This window comes from Dermacentor andersoni, chromosome 9 (assembly GCF_023375885.2).
Source record: "Dermacentor andersoni chromosome 9, qqDerAnde1_hic_scaffold, whole genome shotgun sequence".
NCBI lineage: Eukaryota > Metazoa > Arthropoda > Arachnida > Ixodida > Ixodidae > Dermacentor > Dermacentor andersoni.
In genome coordinates, this window is record NC_092822.1 from 11,705,927 (window position 1) to 11,719,099 (window position 13,173).

General features: G+C 46.2%; 1 protein-coding gene and 1 long non-coding RNA gene across 3 annotated transcripts in view; one reads left to right on the forward strand and one right to left on the reverse strand.

The window, feature by feature from the left end:
- The window catches only part of LOC129383761 (uncharacterized), a 36,691-nt gene extending 33,816 nt beyond the window's left edge, over nucleotides 1-2,875 (reverse strand). Inside the window, exon 1 of the long non-coding RNA XR_008611631.2 lies at nucleotides 1,844-2,875. This is a non-coding gene — a long non-coding RNA (uncharacterized lncRNA). The remainder of the gene's footprint in view (nucleotides 1-1,843) is intronic.
- eya (eya transcriptional coactivator and phosphatase 2) overlaps nucleotides 1-13,173 on the forward strand; it is a 107,018-nt gene that overhangs the window by 68,015 nt on the left and 25,830 nt on the right. The window lies entirely within an intron of this gene.

Sequence of the window (13,173 nt, forward strand, 5' to 3'; positions counted from 1 at the left end):
ACAGCTTTGATAACAAAACGTGATATACGGTCGTAAGCAAGATAATGCTTAGGTTTCAACTTACTTACAGCCGCCGCGATATCGTGTTCTGTAAAACTTGAAAAGTTGAAATGGTCAGTGAAGCCAACTGCCAGTCACCAGAGCTAGGGGCATGTGCTGTATTTTGGAAAACAGGAAAAATGTTCAGCAAATGCATTGGCGATATTGTGCAGTTTCTAAGAATGCCACGAGATGGATAACTTACGACATTAATCTTAGCTCGCTAAGAACTGTAATCTTTTACATAGGACCAGACACGTTTTGGATCGCATCTTACGCGCTCTTCGACAAACTTAATGGGTGCATCACTGTCTCTATGCATTACGCATTTCACCTGGCTTCGCAAGACACTACATTTTTCGTACCACTGCGATGATTCTGCTTTTTTTTTTAACTTCCTATGACACCTTAGCTTTTTACGGAGTAAACCGCGTAATTCCTTAGAAAACCACGTAGGATAGCCAGCAGGACGAAGCTATTTGCAGGGAATGAAGGCTTCCAAAGCACACTTAACATTATCAGTAAGGATGCTAACTGCTTTGTTGATATCTGTGGCACGGTACAATTCAGACCAATCGGCATCATTCAATTAGTAGTAAAGACCCAGATATTCGCCGTTTGGGAAAACAAAAGCGCGAACAGTCTCGCTCAACACGTGAATCGCCGCTAGAAAAATTGAGAATTTGAGCGGGGCATGCCAACGGTCAACAGGAACCAAACCGCTAACAGCAACAGAAAAATCAACGGCGCAGAAATTAGCCAGAATCAGATCTAAAACGTTGCCAGCGGAATTTGGAAGCGTGTTAAACTGCGTTAATGCAAGAAATTCGATAAAGAAGAACAGCGCGTCACAGCGAGCGGATGGTGAAGGCACGGATGTCGTGCGTGAAGGATCCCAAACAATAGGCGGAGCGTTGAAATCGCCAGCTACCAGGACATTATATTTTGCAACATCAATAGCTTCAACTAAGTTATTCATATGCTCATAAAACTGCACGTTACTCATGTTAGGAGGGAAGTAGGGTGCGTAGAGGAACAAATTCGTGCCACTTTTAACAGGAATTTCAACCCACACAGTCTCTGGTACAATCTCAAGGTCCGCACGCCTTATAACGCTAAGATTGTTCCGGCCAGCAATTAGCACACCACCACCATATTTAACTCGTGCATCATGCGCGCGGTCACATTTATGAACTGTGTATTCCGGGCGGAAAGTAATTCTTGGACAGTAAGTCGTTGCAAAGCCAAGTTTAAGTTACCTATATCACATGGTAGGAACAGGCTAGCGTGTTCTCGCAGAAATAGGAGGATTTCGTGCGTAGACCACGAACGTTTTGGTAAAAAACGGAGCACTTCATTAGTAAGGTTAGAAAAGAAATTACGTTATTTTGTTGCTGGCATCCCTGGATGCATCATGCCTGCCGTAGAAATGCCTGAAAAGGCAACCCTTCGGCCAAATGTCTACAGAGTTTATTTTTTCGAAGACGTTCTCGTTCACTGCGACCCGGAAAGAAGCCTAGCTCTCGTGCTTCGCTTTGAGCTTTTGACACTCAACATTGTTGCACTCAACAACTTTTTCCAGCGTAGCACAGATTTCCTCGCAAGTTGTCGAAGGGCCTAAGCGCGACATGAAAAGCGAGCGCCTTCCCGGCCTCGAAGTACTTGCCCTTGACCCCAGCGATGGCTTCGCCCTCGTCTTGGGACGGAACTGGATAAGTTGAAGGCCCAGACGTGCATTTGCTTCCCGCGATGACTCACCCACCGGAGCGGGTGCCGATTTGACGCTGGGATGTTGTTCACGTACCGACGCGAAGTCGATGGATAGGACACGTAGACTTGCGGCGTGTGACCAAAGGGACGTCGGTGAAGGCGCCAAAGGACGCCACTCGTTTCCGTCACATTTCTGCTGCGGCGTACATTTTCGCAACAGCTCTGTGTTCCGGGCCAGGTGCAAGCGAAGGCTGTCGTTGTCATTTTTCAGATCAAGAACCACACTTGTAAGTGACGCGATTTTGTCGCACAGGGCCTGCACGACGACACGAAGTTGGCCGCAGGCTCCATCACAGGTGGTGACGTCTTGGTCCAGCGGGGTACTTACAGCGGGCATTGGGAGCCCTATATTGTCAAACCCGTTGCGTCTAGTACACTGGGAGCACTTGTACGTGCTCGATCCCGTGGACATGTACAGCTCGTACTCTTCATCAAAGATGCCCAAGCACTTGCGGTGGAACCGCCGGCCACAAGGCCCACAGCATGGGATAAATTGTTGTCGACAGAACAACGGCTGCGAGCACGAATCGCACTTGGCCTTTGAACCCGTCATGGTATGTCAGAACAAGAAACGGCTGCACATGCGCAAAGCTTTTCAGGTAACCGCTGCTTGTCCGCTACACCAACTGCCGCCTGCTTGCGAGAATAACATTGGACTACGACAAGACGGCCGCCATTACCGTCGTGGAAAAAAAAAAGAGGAAGGATACCAACAAACACAAGGAAACAAATGCCGTGCAGCGCGCGAAACTGGTTCCTGTGTTTTGAAAGAGGTCCATAAAACGAGGCGCTCCTCTTAACTGTTAAATCTTTCCTCATCTATAAATGTCATTTGCGCGATAGTTTTATCTTCAATAACTGTGCCAGTATGCCAGATTCTGTGCAAGAACTTGTTTTGTTGTGCATATAACGCTGCACTAGCCCGCCGATTCCGCTTTCATAAACCAGTTAACTAGTCCACCAAATAAGACAAAGACGACAACGGCCTCAAGGGCGGCTTCAAGTAATCTATCTTTCTCCCAAAGTAATTGGTATTCTGTTTCTGTGTTTGTAACCATATATTTTATTATACTATACCTAACGGGAGAGTTCCGAATTTAAGAAAGTAAGAAATAAAAATAAACCTTTTATTCAAACTAGATTACTGCCAGGAAGACACGATGATGATAGTCTCCTTGCTGCGACAGTGTAGAAAAGTACACATGTATACAGCCGAAAGGACAAACACTTTTGTAAAATAAGGATCTTGACGAAGTCCCCGTCATTTAATTACTGCCATATTGTTCACCATTGTCACCTTAATACTTTAAATGTGTGCTTTAATACCTTGTTTCCATTTCTACAGCTTCAATAGGTTAATGTTAAGCTAAGACAACAGTGGGTCAAACTTCCTTAAACCGCGGCTTGGGCGACGATAGCGTGACGTTATGAATATCGCTGCAGTTCTCGCGCACCTGGGCTACATTTTAGGCAGGAAATGCTATCAAAATGTGCCAAGTTAAGCGTGTGTTCACTTTCAATTGGAATGTAACGCTTTTTCATAATCAAGTACTTATAAATGTATAAGGCTGAGCAGAAGGTGTTGTAACCCCATGACGTCATGCGAAGATGATGCGCAAATCTCAACGCTGAGTCTCCTGTTTTTCCGTCCTTTGTAGCTTACGAAGGCTGAGTTCGAGAAACCTAGTTTACTGATTTGGTTCAAATTAAAGAAGTGGTGTTATGACATTTCCGAATTGTTTATGTTTTATTTTGTTTTGCATTTTTTGCATTAAGGCCAGATCCGAACCCTCTAAATCTAAGCAAAGAAAGAAAGTAAGAAAGAAAGAAAGAAGCAAATACTGTCAAGCGCCATAGCGTTTTAAATAATTTCCGGCAATACTTATTTCTACGAACCAGTTTTGCTTTCGATACCTATGAACGTGAAGGCATCATGACGTCATGATACGTTAGCTCACTCCATTCCTGCAATTGCTGCGCTGCTACGCGTGAGCGCACCAAGAAAGAAACGCGCTTAGCACTCTGGTTTACTTTTGATGAGCAGCGTCATATTACCTTATATGCGATCTACAAAATGAGGCTGCTATGACGTGTTTCCGTCTCTGCAACTGCTTCCGGCGCACCCAATCCGCAAATGCATCGCCTTCAATATATATGTCTGTTACACCAAGGAAGCGAGCGCTGGCGCTGGATTTGGACGCTATACGTATTGCTACGCGGCGCCAGCAAATTTCACTCTCTGTCGTGACGGTACCATAGCACCGATGACAGGAGGTGTGGCGTTTCGGAACCCCAACTTTAGTATAAAATAAAGATAACTTCCAAGTATTTTTCAAATGTCTTACCTGCTAAGTGTGCAGGAAGCGTATGGTACAACTCTCCCGAATATAGGTGTCAGTGCTCTTAAAATATTCCCTTACTGTGGCCTACCCGCTGCAGTACCTCTGCTGCTGTCCACGAGGTCGTGGATTCGATCCCCGATACACTACTTGGGTACCGTGCATTTGGTTCACGTGAAAGAACACCAGGCGGTGAATAATAACCCGGAGTCTGCCACTACGGCGTCCCTCATAATCCACTGTGCAGTTTCGGGATGTTTGTTTATTTTATTTATTAATTTTATTTTTACATAATGCAGCCAAACATTTGGCTATAGAAGGAGTAGGAAAAGAACAATGAATTTTACACACACATTACAACTATTAAACAGCTGTCAGAAATTCATATAAAGGGGCATTGGCTTGCGTTCCAGCACTGAATCGTATGAGGGAAAAGCTGTACAAAAACAAGTCTGAACTAGAACTATACGGACCAATATTTAGAGCATTTGAGGGGGCTGAGTATGAAATATATTGCTGACATGAACAACGTGGTGAATTTAAATAATTATGCAAAAGCTTCAAACAATCAAAGTGGCGACGTTTCTGAAGTGTGATTAGATTCATGTTAGAAAGGTTGGAAGAGGGTGAAAAATATCTATCATAACGACGACAGATAAACCTAACAGCCTTTTACTGTACTGATTCTAACAATTTGACGTTCTTTTTATGATGGGGATTCCATGTGGTAGAGGCGTACTCCAATATCGGACGTATTAGGGTTATGTAGGTTAACAGTCTAGTGTGTTTTGGTGCGGAGCGGACCGTTCGCTGCATGTAACCGAGGCGTCGAAGGAATTTTTCGCATGTTGCTTCAATGTGCGAGGACCAAGATATATAGCGCGAAAAAAGAACTCCCAAATATTTATAACTCTGTTTAGGGTTTGGTTGTTAAAGGAGTATGTGAAATGGGATATAGAACGACGCCTTGAAAATGATAAAAGGACAGTTTTGCTGATGTTGATGGCCATCTGCCACTGTTTGCACCAGCTGCAAAACCTTTCAAAACCCCACAATTTAATTTTTGTGGCCCTTCGAAGCTTTGCTTCGTGTCAGCCCACTTGACAATGCTGTCTTCGTCTTAGTCCATTCTAAGTTTTGTTAGCTGTAATCGTGTCCTACCAATTAGTCTAAACTTGAACGCTGCCCTGCTCTTAGACGCCGCCGCCGCCGCCGACAACAACAACAACAACAACAACAACAACAACAACAACAACAACAACAACAACAACAACAACAACAACAACAACGACGACGACGACGACGACGACGATGACGACAACAACAACAACAACAACAACAACAACAGCGAATTCGCAGCGGGCTGCTTATTCAACAAAGTACGCCTACGGCCTCTGCTCGAGTGCACACAACTACCGGCACACGCCACTCGAGTGTGCGAGCGCGCGAACGAGCGGTGTCGTCGCCCCGCGGCGCGAGCAGTCACAGCAGCGTTGCGCCCTTGGACCAATTTGTGTCCGGCCAGCAAAGCGGAGCCGCGAACAGAAACTGGTTTCGCAGTGTTGCTGTGTGGACACTCACACCAGCAACGCCGCTTTCGGCACGCGAGCACGCAAATGCCTGCGGGGTCGTGCGTTTTGTCGCCCTTGGTTCAGCAGCGCGGCTGTTGGCTGCAATTACTGCGGACACACTGTTACAAAACGGGGAGGACGCCCACGGCTGTTTCTAGTCGAAACCTTCCCCAAGGGCAACAACCGTTGTCGTCTAGTTAAGTTACTTCTCTCTATTGGCAGTCGCACGGTGGCACTGTCGTTAACGGTCGATAAAAAGTGCTAGGCAAGCGTATATAAACAGTTTGTATACCAATCTATGCGGTTTTTTCTCCGACATTCCATAAACAATAATTGATAAAAAATAATGGCTATAAGGATATGTAAAGCCTTTAAAGATTCTACAGACATCTGTGTATAGAGATTACATCCACAATAGTTGACCAAAAGTCTAAGACCCCAAATTCTTAGACTGTTAAGGACAAGTTGATGGGACTTGTCTATAGACATGTCATAGACAATAGTCAGTAGGATCAATGGAGAATTTGTTTGTGTTAAAACTCACACATAGATAGGAAAAAGCGCGCGGTCAGTGTATTCGCTTTTGGGTTTTCACATCGCAATACCTCCTGTATGCATGCAGACAAACCCGGACCATTTCTATAGTCCGCCTCTATCCGCAAATCGCGGTTAGCGGAGCCCGCGACTGACCCGGAGGCTCACATGCTGCGAGCGAATACCACATACGCGTACAAGTGCAACAACCAAACGTGGAAATGATTAATTATGCAGCACCCGCATTTTCGATGGGCACCGAGGAAGTGAGGCCCGTTCCGTGCGTTCGAGCGAGGCGATAGCTCTTTGCGCATTAATGCATCTGGCGGAACAATCACTGACCGCGGAAATACATAAATAGCACCGAGTGCAGACCGGTAAAGAAACATTTCTTGTGTTCCTCTTCTTTACCCCACCTCCTCCGACTGCTGCCTTCTTTTTCGCTTTCGGCTCCATTTTCATTGGAACCCGCATGCGTAGTCTCCACGAACTTGTTTTGCGTATGCATTAAAAGGTGGGAGCAGCCGTAGCGGCACTCGAAAATTTCCTTCCGCTGCTCTGCGGTGTAGTTCAACGCCTATTCGTACGCACAACGTCCAAAACAACCTTTTAATACAACCGCGCATTATTTTCTTGCAAGCAGCCTCGTCATGTTTTCTTCGTGCTGCTTTGCCCAGAAGCCTAATCGTACCGAACTTGTCTAACGGCGCGGCGTAATTCAATGTGTGCTTGGGTTCGATGTGTTCCTTTTATGCCACGCGGGTTGCGATCACAGTTCCTACTCTGACATAAAAAGGACACGGCCGGTATCAGCACGAGAAACGATAAGACAGCGTTTTGAACAGCAAGTCGACGTCTGGCTGTACGCAAGTGGCCGCGAAGAGAAATAAACTTGTCTACAGAAACAAATCTCACTGCGTTCAGCTCGCCACATCGAGTATTCTCCCTGTCATCTAGAAGACATTAGGAAAATGCGCCCTGCTATTTGCTCAAATGGGCTCTTTCATTGTTCTGCGAGATTCCATTACTCCAAGTCCTCTACGATTCGTTGAACGTGTTGACAACAGCTTCGGCGGGCTGCTGCAATTGCACTTCGCGAAACTAGCAGCAAAATAGAATATAGAATTTTCCATTCCCACTGCGGAAAGCTTCCCATTTTCGCTACGGTTACAAAAATGGTTCGTTTAATTTCATTGCAGAGTTGAGCGCAAACACGTCAGAAGGAAAATCAAATGCGCCGGAAACAGCACGGATTCTCTTCCAGCTTCGCGCTTTTGATGCCGAAGGAAGATAGAAAGAAATAATAGAATGAGAGGAGGGTGTACATTTCAAAGCAGGATTCGGAGGGCGTGGCACAATCACGACACCGCCAGAGTTAGAACGCCGCTCGAAAAGGGGGAGGCACCCCGTTGTTGGGACTGGGCCCCTATCCAAGGGCGGGAACCCCGGGCAGTCGATAATCGCCGCCCACGTTTCATGGAGCGCCGCCAACCTCGCTTTCAGGCCGCACGCATCGAGTACGCTAGCCCCATCTCTCGGCCACTGGGACAGACGTATCGAAAACGTTCACGCTGTATTTTGGTTTGCGGTTCTAGTTTGCGGGCCTTCTCACGAATCGGTGGCGATAGCATTTCCCACAAAAATTACTAGAGGGAACTGCGGCACTAGTGTCTACGGGAGCAGCAAGCAGTACGGTTCAGCCAGCACGGCATTGATGGGCAGTACATGGATTGGCCTATTCTTCGTCCTTCTGTTTTGAAATGGCTTTGTGAATTTGCAAATTGATCAGCTTCAACAAAATATTTTCAACAAGTAACTGTATCAATTCGCAATTAATAGGCACTAGCACACAGTCTTACTGCATTCTACGTTTAAAAGCACAGAAATGCTTTGTAATTTGGATCATTAAAGGCAGACAAAGCGCGGTAAACAAAGCCACAAGAACGCCTCGAGCTACAAGCACGAATATTAGACAACTCCGTGTCCTAACCAATTATTACCTTGGAAGGAGTTGAACAATCGCAGCACCAGAGTTATCTCTGGTAATTAAAATAGGAAATACTATGTGGGTGGTCTCGTTCGTATGGGAGTTTTCACGTGATGTCACTGATGTCGAATTGTTCTTCTGTTCCCCGGTTTCCACAGTGCCTCTCTGGGAGTAAGCTGGAAATAAGCAGCAGGCGTTATAACGCGCAGCTTTTCACAGTGCAACATTATTACTGCGGCTTTGGTATCAATGCGTACTATACTTATCGAGGAAGTCACAACCATACGAAGTAGCATACAATGAAGTCAGAAAACGTATAGATGACGTTAACTGTTGAGTTTAATTTAGCTCCTCGCATTCGTCCATTTATTTCCCTATGGAGGATGTCTTTCGCCTTCTTCCAGCGTTCTCCCTGCTAAGGTTCGAGCGCCAATCTTGGAAGTAGGTTCGTGCCGATGCCGTCGACCAGACACCATTTAGGATAGCATAAGCCTTAAGGTATCTTATGACAAACGGATGGACACGTATGGATGGCTGAAGGGTCGATATCAGCATGCCCTTTAAGAGTGCTTGGTGGCAAGTGCCACCAACTTCCTTTTTGTATTGTCTCTGTTTTTCAACGTTTAGCTTTCGTCTAGGGGGACACCTTAAGTGGTGAAGAACTCCGGGGGAGCACGATGGAAACAACTTTGCTGCACTAAAACAAGTTGAAGAGCGTATTTCGTTCGGATCAAGAGCCGGAATTGTGCGAATATATTAGGGTTTCGTAAACACACGTGAAGAAAGAAAAACCAAAACAACTGGATGGAAATAGAAAGATTGCGTGCTTGGTGAAGTACAGGTATAGTGATCGCAAGACAGGACGTTTCTCTTTTTGAGCGTAAGCATTTCTAAGCCTACCCAACGAGAAATTTGTCCGTGACGTAAGACAATGAATGGCTCATACCCCGTTAAGCAATGGCTCATGCCTCCGTAAGCAAGCAAAATGTACAATGGCTCATACTCATATAAGGCAGAGGCTACAAGCGCTTAGCAAAGTGAAGCGAACAGTGCGTACATTAAATGAAATCACCCATGCAACACACGGAACAGCATACGTTTCAATAAAGAAGACGCTTAAGACAAGCATCCGAACCATCAACAAAGCATTGCATATCCCCTCAGCAAATGTAGTGGTGGTTTTGCAACAGTTTCGTTAAATTAACCCTAATTCACCTTAATGAGCAGCAAAGGTGGTGGCCTCGACTCCCACCAAAGGTCGAGGGCTCGAGTGCCTTAATTAACTCTATTTTAATTAACTGTGGCTAATCAACTTCACCTTAATTGACATCAATGGTCGTGGGATCGAGTGCCGTAATGAACTATAGTGTCACGTGGTAGTGACTGTGAAGAAAGCAGCCAAACTGAGAAAGACGAAACTAGCGTTTTACTGGGCGAACTTGTGCCCTCAAAAATAGGCTACACTCAAGAACGGCGACAGCGGCGAACGCAGTCGGCGATCGTCGAAAATCTGATGAGCGGGTCAAGCGCGTCGGCTTTTATACATCACTCGTCGAACGTTCCAGAGTAATCGCTGGTACCAGCGTGCCTTCCACAAAGTTCCACATTATTCGCGTCGTGCACACATGCGATCAGATTACAGTAGGTTCGGTCAAAGACAGCGGATGGAAGCATCGATAACATTCCAGAAACTTCCGATACATGCAGGCGCGTCCTGCGCTGTGCGATAACATTTGTTAGGCGGTGAAACGTGTCGCCCGATAAAGACAAACAAGCACACGTGTCAATATCTTCATTAAACCCGCCTTAACATCGGGCTGCGTGCAGATGAGCAAGTGGCACAATGCTTACGCATACTTAGACAACTACTGGAGAAGTTTCTGCGCATATATTTTTTTATTTTCGTTGACATGAAAATAAAACAAAGAAATTTAGTCATCTTTAATGGCGACGGCTACACTTTTCACGTAACAGTAATAAAAATAAAAATAAAGCTATGGTAAGATGAGAAGTATTATATGACATGTACGGAAAATGTAAATAAAGTCGAGTTAGATAAAAAGAAAAGTGAACGAGGTTCACGGGTAGTCCGAGAAACACTGGAACACACAGAGATAAAGGCGTCGACGCACCGCGCCACACACTATACAGAGCCTCGACACGCACCAACAGTGAGTTCCGAACACATACGCATACGGTCCGATATGAACAGGCGAGCTGATGAAGAAAGTACACAAGTGACACAGCTCTTCATATTTGCATGGCGCTGTCAAGTGCAGATTGATGTGTGTCGTTCATTACGTGCCATAAGTGACAAAGGTTAAATGAACAGCAAATCATTGATATGGTTGGAATTGGGAGTTCAGATTTCCCTTCATTTATGAGCGTCACCTATGCATTGATACACCAGAAATCGAGTTCATACCTTTGTTTATCCTGTCCGCGAATTGAACTTTACAATATCTATTTCCTCCACGAGTATTAGGCTAGAACTACTTAGCCTGACGAAAAAAAAAAGGTAATTTTTGTTTTACTGTTATTCACGAAATAGGGAGAATAGTAAAGTGATATAGGTGTAGCAGGAATTTCGTTGTCACGACTTTGCCGAAATGGAAGCGCACTTCCGCTATTCATTATTATTATTATTATTATTATTATTATTATTATTTAGCTATCACGTGGGCCTCCTAGTAATAAATAACGGCAAGTAAAAAAGAAAAGCTATAGCATGCAAAAATAAAGGTCACAATTTCGGTTGTTAAGGCTACCAACAAATAAAAGCCACAAACGTGACTAATTCCGTTTTATAGTTGATGTAATGAGCATTATCATACATTTAACAAGGGACGAGTAATGCTATCGCTTATTTGTATGCAGTCCGACTTCTGTGAAAAATCGCTGGGAACCCTTGCTTACCGGGCCCTTTGCTACGGGGGAAGCCGGTTTTCAATGCAATAGCACGTTCGCGGCAGCGTTTTTTTTTTATTTTGCTCGCTTTTTTCTTTCTTTGTTCGATTAAACTGCCCGAAAGAAACGTCGTCACCAGGACCCTTCGTAGCGGTGAAACAACATAGAGAGAGAGAGAGAGAGACAGAGAGAGAGATAAATAATGAAGAGGAAAGGCAGGGAGGTTAACCAGATATGAGTCTCCGGTTTGCTACCCTACACTGGGGATGGGGGATAGGGGTTAGAAAGATGGCAGATAGGAAAACGCTAAAAAAAAAAAAATAGGAAACACGCACACATGGAGGCACACACACACAAATGCCGTTCCAGTTAAAGGCGTTCGCAAAGGCCGGTAGATCGCAAAAAGCACAATAGCGCTTGCACGGCCTTCTTCTGTGACGTTAGCTCCCTTCGATGTTGTAGAATTCTTTTTGGGGATAGCGGTTGGCCGTCCAGTTGGTCAAGTTCGTGGCGAAGGCATTCCCTCTGTCGACCGTACTGCGGGCAGGCGCACAAAATATGGCCAATTCATTCTTCATGGCCACAGTGGTCACAGGTTGGGGAGTCGGTCATCCCTATGCGGAACGCATAGGCTTTGGTAAAAGCAACGCCCAACCACAGTCGATGCAAAAGCGTGGCGTCTCCAAGGCGAAGCTGTGATGGCGCTTGAAGACTTAATGTTGGATCAAGTGAGTACAGTCGCGTATTTCTTAAAAGGGGGTCATTCCATTGTGACATGGTGTACTGCCGAGCAAGCAGGTGGAGCTTCCGTGCTGCGTCAGTTTTGGAAAGTGGCAGACAGACAGACAAAGAACTTTATTAATGGTCCTGAGGAACCGGCGTTAGGGTACCTCCCTTTTCAGGGAGGCCCCGTAGCCGTCGCGGGCCGCACCCACGTCGGGGTCGGAAGATCGTGGTCCTCCGCCCTGTCGCAGGCCCTCTGGACAGCCCGTAGTTGCTCTGAGAGGTCGCCGCTCTTAAGGGCTGCCTCCCAGTCGGTTAGAGTGGTTAGCGATGAGCTGCGTAACGCAGGGCATTGCCAGAGCATATGGGACAAAGAGCAGTACGCCTCCCCACAGTCTGGACAGTGGGGTTCTACATTAGGCGCGAAGTGACTGAATCTGCCCCTGGAGGGAAATGACCCCGTTTGAAGCATGCGAAACGCCGACGATTGTGGTCTATTAAGTTTAGGGTGTGGTAGCGGAAAGGCCCGCCGAGCAAGTTGATAATGTTTCAAGATTTCATGGAAGGTGAGAAGCGAATCTCTGTACAGCCCTAAGTCGCCGCCCGTGAGTCCACCTGAACCGCCGCGGTGTGTAAGACCTCGCGCACAGTCATGGGCCAACTCATTGGCGTTAACAAGCTCAGAGTGTACATTGATTCCCATATGGGCCGGGAACCATTTGATGCTATGAAAACCAGCAGCCCCCTCACTGCCGAGGATGGCCGCCGCCTCCTTTGAGATCGAGCCGGAGGTGAAAGCTCGGGCTGCCGATCTGGAGTCTGTATAGATATTGGAACGTAGAGGGTCCTTCAGTGCTATAGCTATAGCAACCTGCTCGGCTACTGTTGAAGAAACCTTCCGCACGGATGCTGAATTAATCAGAGTGCCATTGAAGTCAACCGAAACTACGGCATAGTGATCAGAGCACTCGTACTGGGCGGCGTCAACGAATTGGTACGTGGTGCTCCTCAGTATGGGCTGAACGGGCAGCTTTATCGGCCCGTTCATTGTTAATAATACCGCAGTGACTTGGAAGCCATTGGAAGGTTATTTTATGGCCTGCATCACTTATATGGTGTAACGTCTCTGTAGTGTGAAATATTAGCTGTTCGTGTGGTCTGCATCGTAAAGGTGACAGTAGAGACTGCAGTGCCGCCTTAGAATCACAGAATATCGTCCACTTGTGTGGCTGTTCATTACCAATGTAGTGAAGGGCACTAAAGATCGCTGCGAGCTCTGCTGCCGTCGACGTTGTCGCGTGGG